Source organism: Magallana gigas, chromosome 2 (assembly GCF_963853765.1).
Source record: "Magallana gigas chromosome 2, xbMagGiga1.1, whole genome shotgun sequence".
In the NCBI taxonomy this organism is placed as follows: domain Eukaryota; kingdom Metazoa; phylum Mollusca; class Bivalvia; order Ostreida; family Ostreidae; genus Magallana; species Magallana gigas.
This window is the reverse complement of record NC_088854.1, coordinates 16,677,595-16,692,277: the sequence shown is the minus strand read 5'-3', so window position 1 is coordinate 16,692,277 and position 14,683 is coordinate 16,677,595. Positions and strand designations below refer to the sequence as shown.

The 14,683-nt window shown below is 33.6% G+C and overlaps 1 long non-coding RNA gene across 1 annotated transcript; it reads right to left on the bottom strand.

Moving 5' to 3' along the window:
• Window positions 1–268: 268 nt before the first annotated feature.
• Window positions 269–2,796, bottom strand: LOC105348268 (uncharacterized). Its single transcript, XR_004596132.2, has 3 exons — window positions 2,479–2,796; window positions 665–790; window positions 269–558 (listed from the first exon to the last, which is right to left on the bottom strand). It is a non-coding gene; the product is annotated as an uncharacterized lncRNA (long non-coding RNA).
• Window positions 2,797–14,683: the final 11,887 nt, after the last annotated feature.

Sequence of the window (14,683 nt, the reverse complement as noted above, 5' to 3'; positions counted from 1 at the left end):
TCTTTTGTTTCAGAACTAATATATTCGATATTCACAGGACTAGTCCTAAAAATCACAATCATGTCAAAATTTCGTGCAACTCGTGAAGGAACATAAAATTTGATTGTCAAAAGGGTCATTAAGATGTGACCTTCATTACGTTTCATTAAATTCCTGTGTAGCGATAGGTGAGGGATCGAAGAATACTAAGATCTTAATCCGATTCCTTAAAAAAAGTGAATATTCTTAAAACATAATAAAAATAATAAAACTTTTTTTCACATTTTTTCTTGTAGCTTGTTTAATATTCAAATGAGATTATTAGATATGGCATTTTGTTAGTAAAATAAATAAAGAATATTTAGTATTTCATAAAGGGAAAAAAACAAAGCCAAATAATATCACAAAACGATACTGCATATAGTTGATTAACTTTTATTGTACACGAATTATTCGAATGTGTATGTATATATTGTCAGGCATTCGAACAGTGCTTCTTTATACAATCACTCCTGATTGGATCTTGATATTTTTGGCAAAAGGCACAGATGCTATCAGCAATGATTATAGATGGTTTTTCTAAAATGAAAAATTAAAAAAATTAAAAGATAAGACAAAAAAATTTCGATGACGATATTTATAAATTGAAAGTAAATGAAAAATAAAAATTCGTATGCAGTCATACTTGTGGTTTGTGCAATCTGCAGCTGTGCACATTCGGGGCAATAAGTACTTGAGTTTATCCGGGAATTCAACGATGACCTTTTTGCCTTAACTTCTGCATTCGTTCCTTTTTTAGCTATTGGTTTGTCTGAAAATGAAACAAAATTATTGAAACGCCGAATGGAACTTGAATTTTAAACAAGTGATACTTTCTTAAATATGTCACCCATCCATATAAGTCATTTTATTAATGTATTGAATGCAAACATTCAGGAAGGAGTCTTCTTGTAATTAGACACACCTTTTTATAGTAAGAAATTCATGAAATTTTGAAACAGTTAAACAGATCGTATAACCTTATGATTCTATCAGTTGAATCAAATTTTACCTCCTTGTTTTTGCATAAAGGTCAGGTCAATGTCACTACCATTTCCGTCAACTTAAAGGATGATAAAAATAAATGTAACTATCTGAAGTTATGAAGACGCCTGTTTAAGATACGAATTTTCTTTTTCTATTCTTCAAAGAAATAATAGAATATTGAAATGTCTATATTAGCTTAAAATACTAAGCTGCAATTAATATCTGAACTTTAATTGAAATTGCTTATCCCGCATTTCTTCTAATTTTCTTAAGTTTTGAAGATATGTTGATGATATTTTTTATGCTTCCAATATCAAAATATTTCTGATTTTTACATATTATGAAGACTTAATATAAAGATATAATTTGACAAAAAAGCTCATATATTGACCATTTGAAAAGAGAGAAAATCCAATTTTAGTGATTTTTTCACATAAATCTTTTTATAGAATGAGCGCTTAAAAAGTTAATAAAAATGTAATATGATAGGCAAATCATACTTTAAAAACATATTCTGAAACAAAAGTATCTTATCATTAGTTCACAGAAGTTGAAAAAATCCAACAGTAAAGTCAATGTTTTAAAAATGAAATAGACTCATGAGTCTACAGCAATTCTGAATTGCAAAAACGTGATATTTTTCTACGTCAACGTTCAGCCAAAATATAGTCCTTGTTAGATTCTAAACTTTCATTACTATATCTATGCCAAGTTGTATGATAGTATAAAAAAGAAAAGAAAGAAAATATAGTATTTTAATTTCCTTTCATCTTGGTTTAATTAACATTTAATCAAATTTACTTTTGACAAGTCGTAAACCAGAAAACACCCCTTCCTTAACATAAAACAGATGTTATTTCTTTTCAGTATATACTCTCGCACGTTGATGCCGGATGTCAAAACTCTATTGCACACGATCATTTTGATGCTTTTACTTGCACACCTTGAACCATTTTACAATTGGCTGCAATATATTTATTTTTTGTCGCACTTTTAGAATGTAAACGGTTGATATTAGACAAAAGTATTTGCATTCAATTTTCTATCGAACGATGCATAAATATACTGTTGTTTTTTATGGCAATGTTAAAATATTGGACAAATGAAATGAAAATCTGACCTTTTATTTTCAGCGAAATTGGTTTTCCTTTCATAATGTATTTATTTGTTTCTTTGTGTCATATAAATTTTGTTTCGTTAATCAAGGTACATGTAGTTTAAAAAATAAACTAAATAAGGTATTCTGCATTAGTACTTTAAGCATAACATCATATTTTATTTTCTGCATATATTTCGCAAAAAATAATTACTATATTTTAAACTGAGTCAGTTATTGTAATAACAGAATAAAAACACCATCATTTAAATTCCAAACAATTCACAAAAAAATCATCAAAACCTTTAAAAAAATATCGATTTTTGTGCATACTGCATAAATCTATCTAATGTATATCAATTTCATAAAAGTGTTACCTGCGGAAACTCTAGCAATCTTTCGTTCTGGTTTTCCTGTTGCTTTTTCAAACACAGTCAGAAACACGAAAAATAACAAGAGGAATGTTAGGCAAAGCTTCATTTTTCTTCTTGATTTGCTTTTGCTTTAAAATAAAGTCCTGCAACACACTATCTATTGTCGGCTTTTTCTCTTTTTATATACCTTTATGTGCACCGGTAGAACACAACGCGGTGTAATATATAACGATTAATTAGCAACTTAAATCCCCCTTTAATATATTTTCGTGCATGTCCATTAAGATGTTCATGACAAAAAGTTGTTAGATAATCAAATAAACCCTGTTTCGAAATAAGGTTTCGATAGAAGAGCAACACGTATTCGAGTCACACGCATTGATTTCTTATTACATGCAATATACAAATAACTAATTCAACAACTAAACTTTCTCGAATGTAGATTTAAATGAAATTCTTTTTGTTCGAGTTTAAACAACATTTTTGAAGCGACACATTTATGAACGTAAAAGAAAAACCTGTTTAAATTCTATACTTCATTTGTAAAATTACTGTATTGAATATTGTGCAGAGTACAACAGTTAATGACGAAACACATAACATTCTGTTACCTAAATGAAAATATCTGACGTTTTTCTGGCTATTTTAACGATTTCGATATATACTTGCCAAGAAAACCTCCAAGCCCATTACGAAAAATGGAGGCGGCGGCTTTCTCCGCTCAATCTTAAAAAAAAATGTGAGTCGAATAAAATGTTTAAATCGAAACTAATTAATAGTACGAAGTAACTTACAATAACGCTTTTTTAGGGTTCTACATGTAACATACCATAAACACACATGTTGATAGTTGAACACAATTTAAGAACTTTCTGATTTGTTTTTATTTCAATCACTTTTAAATATCGCGAGAGTATACGGTATACTGCAATTACTTATCGGTGTGCTTATCAATATATGAGAAGAATTTTATTTTAAGCGACACTTTGGTGAGTTTTAATATATATTGGTTAAAATTGAGACTTGAACGCCGCTTTTAGACAGAAACGCCGACTTTCCAGTTTTTGTTATGGCGTCGGTTCTGACGGTTTACCTGGCAAATAAAATGTCAACATCGTTATATCAGCCAGGAAATCATCAAATATGCCGGTCTACATAACAGGAACAAATAAAGCACAATCTAAAAATAATGAGAAAAAATATATTTCTCAATGCCGTTAGACATGTTTGTAATTTGTCATGCCTGATTATACAACGCAAGTTTCACGTGAATTTTTGTTCGTGAACTCATCGGGAGAGAATCACATGACATGTCTCATCTGTAGATGCACAAAACCCTTTTCAAGCAATTAATCAAAAGTCATGACAAATGCATGTATTCCTGATATGGTCTCTTAAGAAAAAATTTGATATTACTGAGTTGTAGACAGTGTCCAGAAAAAATATTAAATTAGAATGAAAATAGGATGAAATGTTTGCGAAGGGAATTTGAATGAAGGGGCCTACTGCATATTGCAGTGTGTAATTTCCATGTGGATATGATGCGTGGTATACACATATTTTATACATGTCTTTGATACGTCTCTTCATGGAATAAATTTCCTCCGAGACTAACCATTTGAAATTAAATAATACTTGTCACTGCGCTTGTTATACGCGAACATGCCAATGAAATTAAACAGATACTTTAATTACAGATGGTTTAAGACAATTCCAGTGATATTTTGAGATTTAATTTATTATTTCTTTAAACATTGTTGTTATTTTATTGCCAAACGGAATGTACTGAGAAGGGTATGAAATATAAATTAATGAAATTACAGATTCTCATCAATGTATTTGAAGTTTAAGCAGAGAAATCGTTATTTTAATGCGGTGTGCTCTTTTTGAAAACGACATTAATAATGACGCCATGTTGCTGGACGAAGCAGCGAAAATTCATTAGATTTTGTGTTGCGCTCAAAACATCGCCAGCTAACACTAGTACAATGTGAAATGCTTGTCAAAACGGGTATAAAACTAACTAAAAGACTCTTGTCTACAAATGGCAATTTTTTTTCAGGACAGGACAGGAGCTCTGTGAAAGGCGATTCTGGGAGAGAAAGAAAAAGATTGGTTGATGAAAATCTTATCAAAACCGTTCAATACGTTAATGACAGACCAACGCAAAAGATACCAAAATTAGCTGCAATTGTTAGGGTTAGCACTGGGCATGTACATACAATTTTGAATGGACATGGTCAGAGTTAGGGCTCGGAGGATTCCTAGATTCTTGTCTGAAAATTATAAAGTCAAGCACATTCAACTTTCAAGGAGTGTTCTTAGACGTCACGAACATAGTGAAGATGCTTTCATCAGCAGGGTCAGCATGGCCGATAAACGTGGCTTTTCTACTTCGATCCCGAGACTAAACAGCCTTTGACATTAAGACTTCAAACTTGAAACATTGATAGATGTTATTGAATAGGAGTGCTCGCCACTAAAACTGTCGACCTATATTAGTGGCCTTATTCTATCTTGTATCTCAAGATCAATCATTTTCTAAAAAATATTGTCCGGACCATATTAGCATGAGATTCTTTAAACATACAGACTTTTAATTTCTATCATAAACGGATAGTATATTATATCAACCTAGCAAAACCTTACCAAAGTATTAGACATTTATTTAATATTTTTTTCAAGGTCGGATTTGAAATAAACATTGTCATTCTTTGAATATACTTTGACTGAAGGACTTCAAACTTGAATCAAATAATAATGATATACACGTAGAATTACTGTTGTTAAACTCGAGTCAAATTAAGAAACAAGAGGCCCATGGGCCACATCGCTCACCTGAGGAACAATAGGTATAATAAAATCAGCTTAATGGAGTCATAATACAAACTATCTGGACAATGTACAATAATACATGTTGATCCTGTATAAATAAAATCCATTTTCCCCTGGATATTCTTATGTTTATAATCATTAGTCCCTTTTCTAACAGGACGATTTTATAGTCATATCATATGTTGAGTATTGCAGTTCTCAAAAAGATCCTTAACAATTGTTTATATATGGGATATAAACGTACATAAACTCTGAACCTTCTTGTGAGGCCAAAGAATTGTCCTGGGGCCAAAGTCTTAACAATTATAAAGAATCATCTGGCTGATTAGTTTCTGAGAAGAAGATTTTTAAAGATTTACCATATATATTCCTTTGTTAAACTTTGACCCCCCATTGTGGCCCCATCCTACCCCTGGGGATCATGATTTTCACAACTATGAATTTATACTAACTGAGGATGCTTCCACACAAGTTTCAGCTTTCCTAGCTGATTAGTTTCTGAAAGGAAGATTTTTAAAGATTAACTTTATATATTCCTATGTTAAAATTCGACACCCCATTGTGGCCCCACCCTACCCCCTGGGGTCATGATTTTCACAACTTTGAATCTACACTACCTGAGGATGCTTCCACATAAGTTTCAGCTTTACTGGCTGATTAGTTTCTGAGAGGAAGATTTTTAAAGATTTACTCTATATATTCCTATGTAAAACTTCGATCCCCCATTGTGGCCCCACCCTGCCCCCGGGGGTCATGATTTTCACAACTTTGAATCTACACTACCTGAGGATGCTTTCACACAGGTTTCAGCTTTCCTGGCTGATTAGTTTCTGAGAGGAAGATTTTAAAAGATTTACTCTATATATTCCTATGTAAAACTTCGACCACCCATTGTGGCCCCACCCTACCCCCGGGGATCATGATTTTCACAACTTTGAATCTACACTACCTGAGGATGCTTCCACACAAGTTTCAGCTTTCCTGGTCTTATGGTTCATGAGAAGAAGATTTTCAAAGATTTACTCTGTATATTCCTATGTAAAACTTCGACACCCCATTGTGGCCCCATCCTACCCCCGGGGGTCATGATTTTCACAACTTTGAATCTACACTACCTAAGGATGCTTACATACAAGTTTCAGCTTTACTGGTCTTATGGTTCATGAGAAGAAGATTTTTAAAGATTTACTCTATATATTCCTATGTTAAATTTCGACCCTCCATTGTGGCCCCACCCTACCCTCGGGGGTCATGATTTTCACAAATTAGAATCTACACTACCTGAGGATGCTTCCACACAAGTTTCAGCTTTCCTGGTCTTATGGTTCATGAGAAGAAGATTTTCAAAGATTTACTCTGTATATTCCTATGTTAAATTTCGACCCCCCATGGTGGCCCCACCCTACCCCCGGGGGTCATGATTTTCACAAATTAGAATCTACACTACCTGATGATGCTTCCACACAAGTTTCAGCTTTCCTGGTCTTATGGTTCATGAGAAGAAGATTTTTAAAGATTTACTCTATATATTCCTATGTTAAATTTCGACCCCCCATTGTGGCCCCACCCTACCCCCGGGGGTCATGATTTTCACAAATTAGAATCTACACTACCTGATGATGCTTCCACACAAGTTTCAGCTTTCCTGGTCTTATGGTTCATGAGAAGAAGATTTTTAAAGATTTACTCTATATATTCCTATGTTAAATTTCGACCCCCCATTGTGGCCCCACCCTACCTCCGGGGGTCATGATTTTCACAAATTAGAATCTACACTACCTGATGATGCTTCCACACAAGTTTCAGCTTTCCTGGTCTTATGGTTCATGAGAAGAAGATTTTTGAAAATTTCTCGAAAATTTTCATAAATTCCTTATTATCTCCCTTTGCAAAAGGGCGTGATCCTTAATTTTCATAAATTTAAATCCCCTTAGGCTAAGGATGCTTTGTGCCAAGTTTGGTTGAAATTGGCCCAGTGGTTCTTGAGAAGATGTTGAAAATGTGAAAAGTTTACAGACAGACGGACAGACGGACGGACAGACAGACAGACGGACGACAGACAAAATGTGATCAGAATAGCTCACTTGAGCTTTCATCTCGGTGAGCTAAAAATGGTCCAGACTCTAACTTCGATATATATGACTTAAAGACTAAACACTTGAAACACACACCAACTATATAATTTCCTAAAGAATGTTGTCGGGGCCATAACATGAGATTCCTTACCTTTACGGACTTAAAATCTGTACCCTAAATAGATGGTATAATACTTAAATGAACCTTTTCAATAAAATTTGACCTTCACCTAATTTGATTTTAAGGTTAAATATGAAAAAAAACATTCCTAGTCATTTCCTATATATGCTTTATTAGAATTTCGCTCTTAAAACGAAGAACAATATTATTACTGAGACGAACTATTGTTGAATTTTTTTTACCACGACCCTTTGTTTTAATTGTCCAGAAGATGATTTCAAAATACGTTGACTTCAAACCTTAAACATCAACAGATGAAACATAGAAAAGTGAAGTTTAGCAAAGTTTTCATCTTGCTTGACCTTTTTAATCTAAAAATTATTTTTTGTTTGCAAAATATTATAAAAGTCACAAAAATCCTTTAAGATAAGAACATGTGCCATATATATATATATATATATATATATATATATATATATATATATATATATATTAGTGATGGGACGTTTATCGGCGACAATCGAAAATCGGTCGCTAGATGTCTCCCGATGTCGATTTTCATAATCGATTATGTAAAAAAAAAAAAACCCCAAAAACTAGAGGTACTGTGAGCAAGCTCACAATTGATACCCCCGCCAAGAAAAAAATCATAACTCATGTATTTTTTCTGTAATTATAGAAAATATTGGATGAATCTATTTCACCTTCCAATATTCTATAAAAAAACAAGTGCTCAATTTTTTAAAACTGTTAATGCTTATAAAAGTACTCAAACCAATTTCTATTCTTTAAATTCCATTTTATTTCAAGTAAACTGTTAATGCATGAGGACATGTGCATCCTTATGTTAACAAACATGACTCAAATCAATCGAAATCATCATGTCAAGCAGCCATTTAAAATAAACAATACTGAGCCCAATTTTTTTCCGAATTTTTTTCCCCACATTTTTTTGCCCTCCCCCCACAAAAACAATACATCGGGGCAGGCCATTTTCAGAGAGACGGGGATGAGAATCTTATCAATAATTTTATGTGGCCTGAGACAAGCACGCTTTGTTTAAAATTTTAGCTTCTAATTATTTCCATTCTTACAATACATGACACAGACAGAAATTAGGCATTTTTTAAACAATGACCTTAAACTTCCTCAACTGACCTTGGGTCAAGGTCATGACACCCTCAGGTTAAAAGCAATCTTAATGTAAATTAATAACGTCTATATAAGAAAGATACATGTATGGACCGGACACGAATTTTTCCCTTTTCCTGTCAGTGACCTTGACATTGCCTAAATGACCTTGGGTCAAGGTCATGACCCTTACGTCATAAGCAATCTTTGTCTGAAGTAAGAACCTTCAATGCTTTTCCATAAGAAAGAAATGGACCAGACACAAATTTTGCACTTTTTCTGCCAGTGACCTTGACCAAATGACCTTGGGCCAAGGTCATGACACACCTTTACGTCATAAGCAATCTTTGTGTAAAGTAAGAACCTCCAATGGTTCTCCATAAGAAAGATATGGACCAGACACGAATTTTGCACGGACAGACGGACGGACGGACAAGGTGATTCGTATATACCCCCCCCCCCCCCAACTTCGTTTGCGGGGGTATAAAAACGTATTTTATGAAAATTCTTCGTACGGCTTGACTTTTTTTCAAACATCAAAACGAAAATAGGTTTAAACAAAATGGCGGCGCCATGTGCAAGCCTCACGGACGAGGCAAATGCCGCAAATCAAGATCCCAACAATAACATGACTCAGGAAATATTTCCATATCCAATTTCTGAAATAGGATTTGAACTCTGAATTTCAAATTAAATTGTTACATTTTAAATTGTTAATGTTTATTGTTTAAAGTTTGAACTTGTTCCTAACTTCCTAGTCACTATAAATGGTACAACATATTTTCATTTTCTAGTCTTCTTTTATTCTAACCAGGTGCAATAAATAAGATCGTATGTTTAATTTGTAATAAAATTTAAATTTTATTAACTTATTTGATTTATTTGGTTAATATTTAATAATTTCAAACAACTGAAACAAGTATATTACAACGCAAGACGCAAGTTTTGTTCAGAGAATTGTATTATTCAATTAAACATAATTTGAAAATTGTTCAAATTTTTTTTGTAGTACCACCACCCCCCCCCCCTTCACAAAAAAACCCCAAAACCAAAAACCAATACCTACTAGTTTTCATTATGGTCAAGCAGAGTATGATGTTTATTTATGGTATCCCCCTATCTAAAAGTCAACGAAAATACTATTTGAAGGTATGATTTATGAAAGTGATAACAAGCAGAATAAATGTTTTTGTGCAATATAAAATATAAAGATCTGGTATAAACAAGAGGCCAGTAGGCCTTAATGGTCACATGAGTAAAATCACCCATACAAACCCTTGTCGAGGAGTCTCATATATGCATTTAATTAAGTTTCATTCTGGATGAAAAAAAACCAAAATATTGTAATGACGACCACGTTCTTGCCAAAAATCTTTCAAAAAGTACTATGAAACCTATAATTTTAGCAATTTTTTTTAAAGATTATAATAGAGTGCATGACCTGATATTGAAGAAAATATAAGGTTCTGATAGAAATATTTTGTTAACTTTCAAGATAACTTTTATGTGTCTGTGTTCATAAATAAACTAAATCAATGTGACTAGTATACATGTTATATAGAAAACAACCTCCCATTTTGTTAACTTTCAAGATAACTTTTATGTGTCTGTGTTCATAAATAAACTAAATCAATGTGACTAGTATACATGTTATATAGAAAACAACCTCCCATCCCCCATCTCCAGGGACAGACAGAAACTCTTCCTATGGGCATTTAAACAAAAAAAAGTTTTTAAAAAATTTATCTATAATTAGTTATTCACTACTGATCCAGCTTTTAAATATGTAAACTACATATACCCTTCATCACTATTTGGTATCTATACCAAACTACTTTTACATGTAGTGTTTATCAGTGATTTTAGTTAGTCAGTTATTACTTTAATATTAAGAGTTTATTATAAAAATTCAAAAAACTGTTCTCGTTTTAAAATACTTGTATAGCTCTTTTCAGCATACAACATCTTAATTACATTATATTCTCTATCATGAAAAGCAAGGGAAAGTTACTCCATTATGAAGAAGCAATGGAAAATAACGTTCACAATATCTAAACTTTGATAGCTTCTTCCTTTCTTTCTCTAAATGTGTGAATTAACTCATTTCTTTCATTAAAATGGCTCTAGGGTAGGACCAATATGCCAATATAGTTAAAATGTATTAAACCTTAGGATATTTGTTAAAAACTGAATGCATGACTATCATGTCCATGAAGCCCTCTACCAAAATTGTGAAATTCATGGCCCCTTGGTCAGGGGTTCAGGCTCTAGGGTGGGGCCAATATGGCCATATTGTTAGAATGTATTAAATCTTACAGAATCTTTTCTACACCAATATATATATATGTGAAGAATTAAATGTCTGGTTATGAAGTCCATGAAGCCCTTTATCAAAATTGTGAAATTCATGACCCCTGTGTCAGTTCAGGCTCAAGGGTGGGGCCAATATGGCCAATAGTAAAAATGTATTTAATTAATCTTCAAAAATCTTCTTCTCTACTCCCATGTGTATACTCATTGAAGTATCATCGCACTTCGGCTTGTGCTCGGTGTGACAACAAGTGCATGAATATACAGGGGATGTGAGGTTAAAACTGGATAAAAGATGGTGGTACTCTAACGTAGACTGGACCTCATGGAGTGCTGCAAGTTGCGTTGTATGATTGTATGGAAGCTCTGGTGGAATTTGCTTTCTTCGTGATGTTGTCGTTATGTTCATTCCATATGTGGTTCTTGTGGATGGTAACCCCGAGGTATTTGGCAGAGACCACAACATCTAACTGGTGTCCACGGATGTTGTAAGAGTTGGTCACAGGTTTGCGTTTGTTGGTAACTCTCAGCAGTTGGCTGGGATGGAACTCCATCTGCAAGTCTGTTTCACACTGTAATAAGCTATTGAGGTCTTCTTGTAGTTTAACAGTTTCTGTGTTGGTACATACATTGTATGTTACGATAAAGTACGCAAACGTCAGCGAAAAGTCGCACATTGGAGTGATGGACATATTCCGAATGGTCATTAATGAAGAGGCCGAACATCAGCGGACCAAGAACGGTCCCTTGAGAGACTCTTGACTGGACGGGGGCATTGTTGGAGCTCTTCCCATCATACAATACACGCTGGTTCCTTCCACTGAGGAAGTCCCTGATCCATTGAAATTTGGACCTTTTGGCCTTGTAGAGTAATCTCTCGTGGGGGACTTTATCGAAGGCTTTGGAGAAGTCCAAAAGGATAAGGTCTGTCTGTTTTTTTGAGATCCATAAATGCATTGTTTATTTAATAAAAAACCTTTTTAATATAAGTTTTAGTATGTCAAATAAAAGAAATAATAAGTGTGAAAGTTAATAGCAACGCCTCTGATTTACACCGCAGGTGCATGTGGATAAATCTTTCATCCGCCTCAAGTTGGAAACAAAATGGCGTCTTACAGGCAAGCAGACGCTCGTTTTCTTTCTTAAATTTTGTGTAGAAGAAATGATATCTTGCTTATTTTTGTTAAATATCATAACACGGAGGTAAATATTCTTCGAATTTGGACATAAACAAAATATGCCTGTCATCAAAGTGGATTAAAAGTCAAACATTCTGTGGCATGTGTCATCGCACGGATATAAATGTGATACTTTTACAAAGGTGAGTTCCGAGATGTTTGAAGTAAATTTTCTTTATTATGAACTCTTACAGTGTTGTAATGTGTTTTGTGGGTTCTAACCACGAGTGATATTAATTTTTCTTAACGTTACTTTACGTTTAGTTTGATTATTATAATTCAATGAAAATCACTTCACTTTGATCACAACTATGATTGAATGATATAATAAATTTTCCTTTTAACCCTCTGTGCTTGAAACCTTTATTTGTCTGAAACTCTACGTTCCAGCAAGTGTGCTGAACCAAAGCCTCCCAGACCGCAGTCTGAAACCTAGTGCCTAAAATCACCCTCCCGGCTTTGTATTAACTACTAGTACAGTACCGAAGAATATATAAATCTCAAATGGTCCGTCTGCATTAATTTGAGACACCGCAAATGAGACCTACAATTCTTACCCGTGGAGTTCCTTACGCTTCTGCAGCTATCCGCCAACTGAACTCCGTTCAATAGCGCGCCGGCCTTTTATAGCCTCTAAAAAATCGCTTTCCGTCACGTGACTCGGGATCATCGTAACGTTTTATCTAATGGAAATGATGCTTTAATTAGAATATTTACTACAGTGTCTTAATTTTTTTTTTATTATTTATTCAATTTGGTTTGTAGGTAAAAACAACGAATAGATAGCGGAAATCTTTCTGTTTCTTTAGGCTAACTGTATTCGTCGGGTCCGCGCGCTCACGCAACAGATTTTGTTTGTAAATTAGATTATCGATTATACGATATTATTTTCATCGGGCACGATGTTTCACTCTGCCAGAATGAGTAGTGAACAACGATGGTAATTGATGCACAAAGTAATAAATAATCCTGATATCAATGAGTTTGATTTAAATGAGGCACTTGGTGTTTTTCAATAGAAATCAATTGGAAACATTTAGTATATGAGAATGTAGAGGTGATACATGAATGAGAGAAAAATCCAAAAATGTTTTAATACTGCCGTGAATTCTGTTTGTTTGATGTGTTCGTTATAATACACTTTTACGTTTTTTGACATCAACCTTCATGTTATTTTCATATAATGCTAAATACCACTAGAAATCAGCTTTATTTTTTCTCGAGAGCATTGAGGAGAGGGAAGCACACGCAGCTGGATGATGTTAAACATATTTCTTGCGATAATGAGATAATTCTCTGAACTATAATAATTATTATTGTAGTACAGAAGATTATCATATTTCTAAAATAAATATTTCAATGTCAGACATCTATGCTCTGGACCACCATCCACGCGGTAAAATCGTACCCTGGATAAGTATTCATTGATCATGTAATAGGTACGGGTTCAAAGCTGAGAGGGAAACATATTATTTGGTTATCCTGTGCGCATATGTATAGTACGTAGTACCTTGTATTATTATTTGAATTGGCAAGAAGTTCTCGCTTTATAAAATAATAACAATATATCGGGAAATGGGTGCGGGAGAAAATTTAAAGTTATAGAAAATGTCTGTACAAGCCATGGGCCTTCTTGTCATTAACCGTACGATATCATTGCTCAGACGACGATTAGCCGTATGTTAACATATATTTGATATCATTCACAATAAATACAGTATGGAGAAATCTTGCGATTATATCACTTAGTATTGTAATACATGTAAATCTACATACTGGACGACCCCATTTATAATGTTTAGGCCAGTTGGGCTATTGACTCAACGAGTCCAATTTCTAGACGATTATATATTCTAAGTTGGTATTAATAAATACGGACAGCATGTGTTTGTAAAACACCGAAACCCTGTTTAGCATCAGAAACATAAAAACATTTGTGTTAATGTTGTTTATGTCTCTGTTGGCATGTAATGCTTTAGACTGGACTTCAGGATCAATGTTATATTAAAGATTTAAAAAACTGTTAGCTGATGTCCAAAGAAATTAGAAGCAAAAGCTCTAACCGCTCAAAGTTATAGCAAAATAGACAATATCCATTGTAAAATCTGGAATTAAAAATGGAATGCAAAGAATTTTGGTTTGTGTCACTAAAGAGCAAATCTGCGATTTATAAAATCTCTACCGTCTACCGTTGTAAAAATTAATCAAAACTATGTGTCAAGGTAATTACTATCGGGGTCGAAATTTCTTTACATGAATGTAAGCGATAATGTTTCAAAATAAAGAAAAATCGACGTCATTTAAGTGTTTTACTATGGGAAGGTTTTACTTGGAATCCTAGAGATGAGATGGGCGCGCCGACGCGCTGAATACATTTAGCCTTTATTTAACAATCGCCAATAATGGGTACTCGGCAATAATGGGTATATATGATTGTTTGTGCCCCGCCCTAAATTAAAATCCCTACATTGGGGACATGAAATTTTGATAGACGTCTTTATTTTCTTTCTATGTATGCAGTCAGGTTTTATATAGTATCAGCAGAAGTATAGAGGATA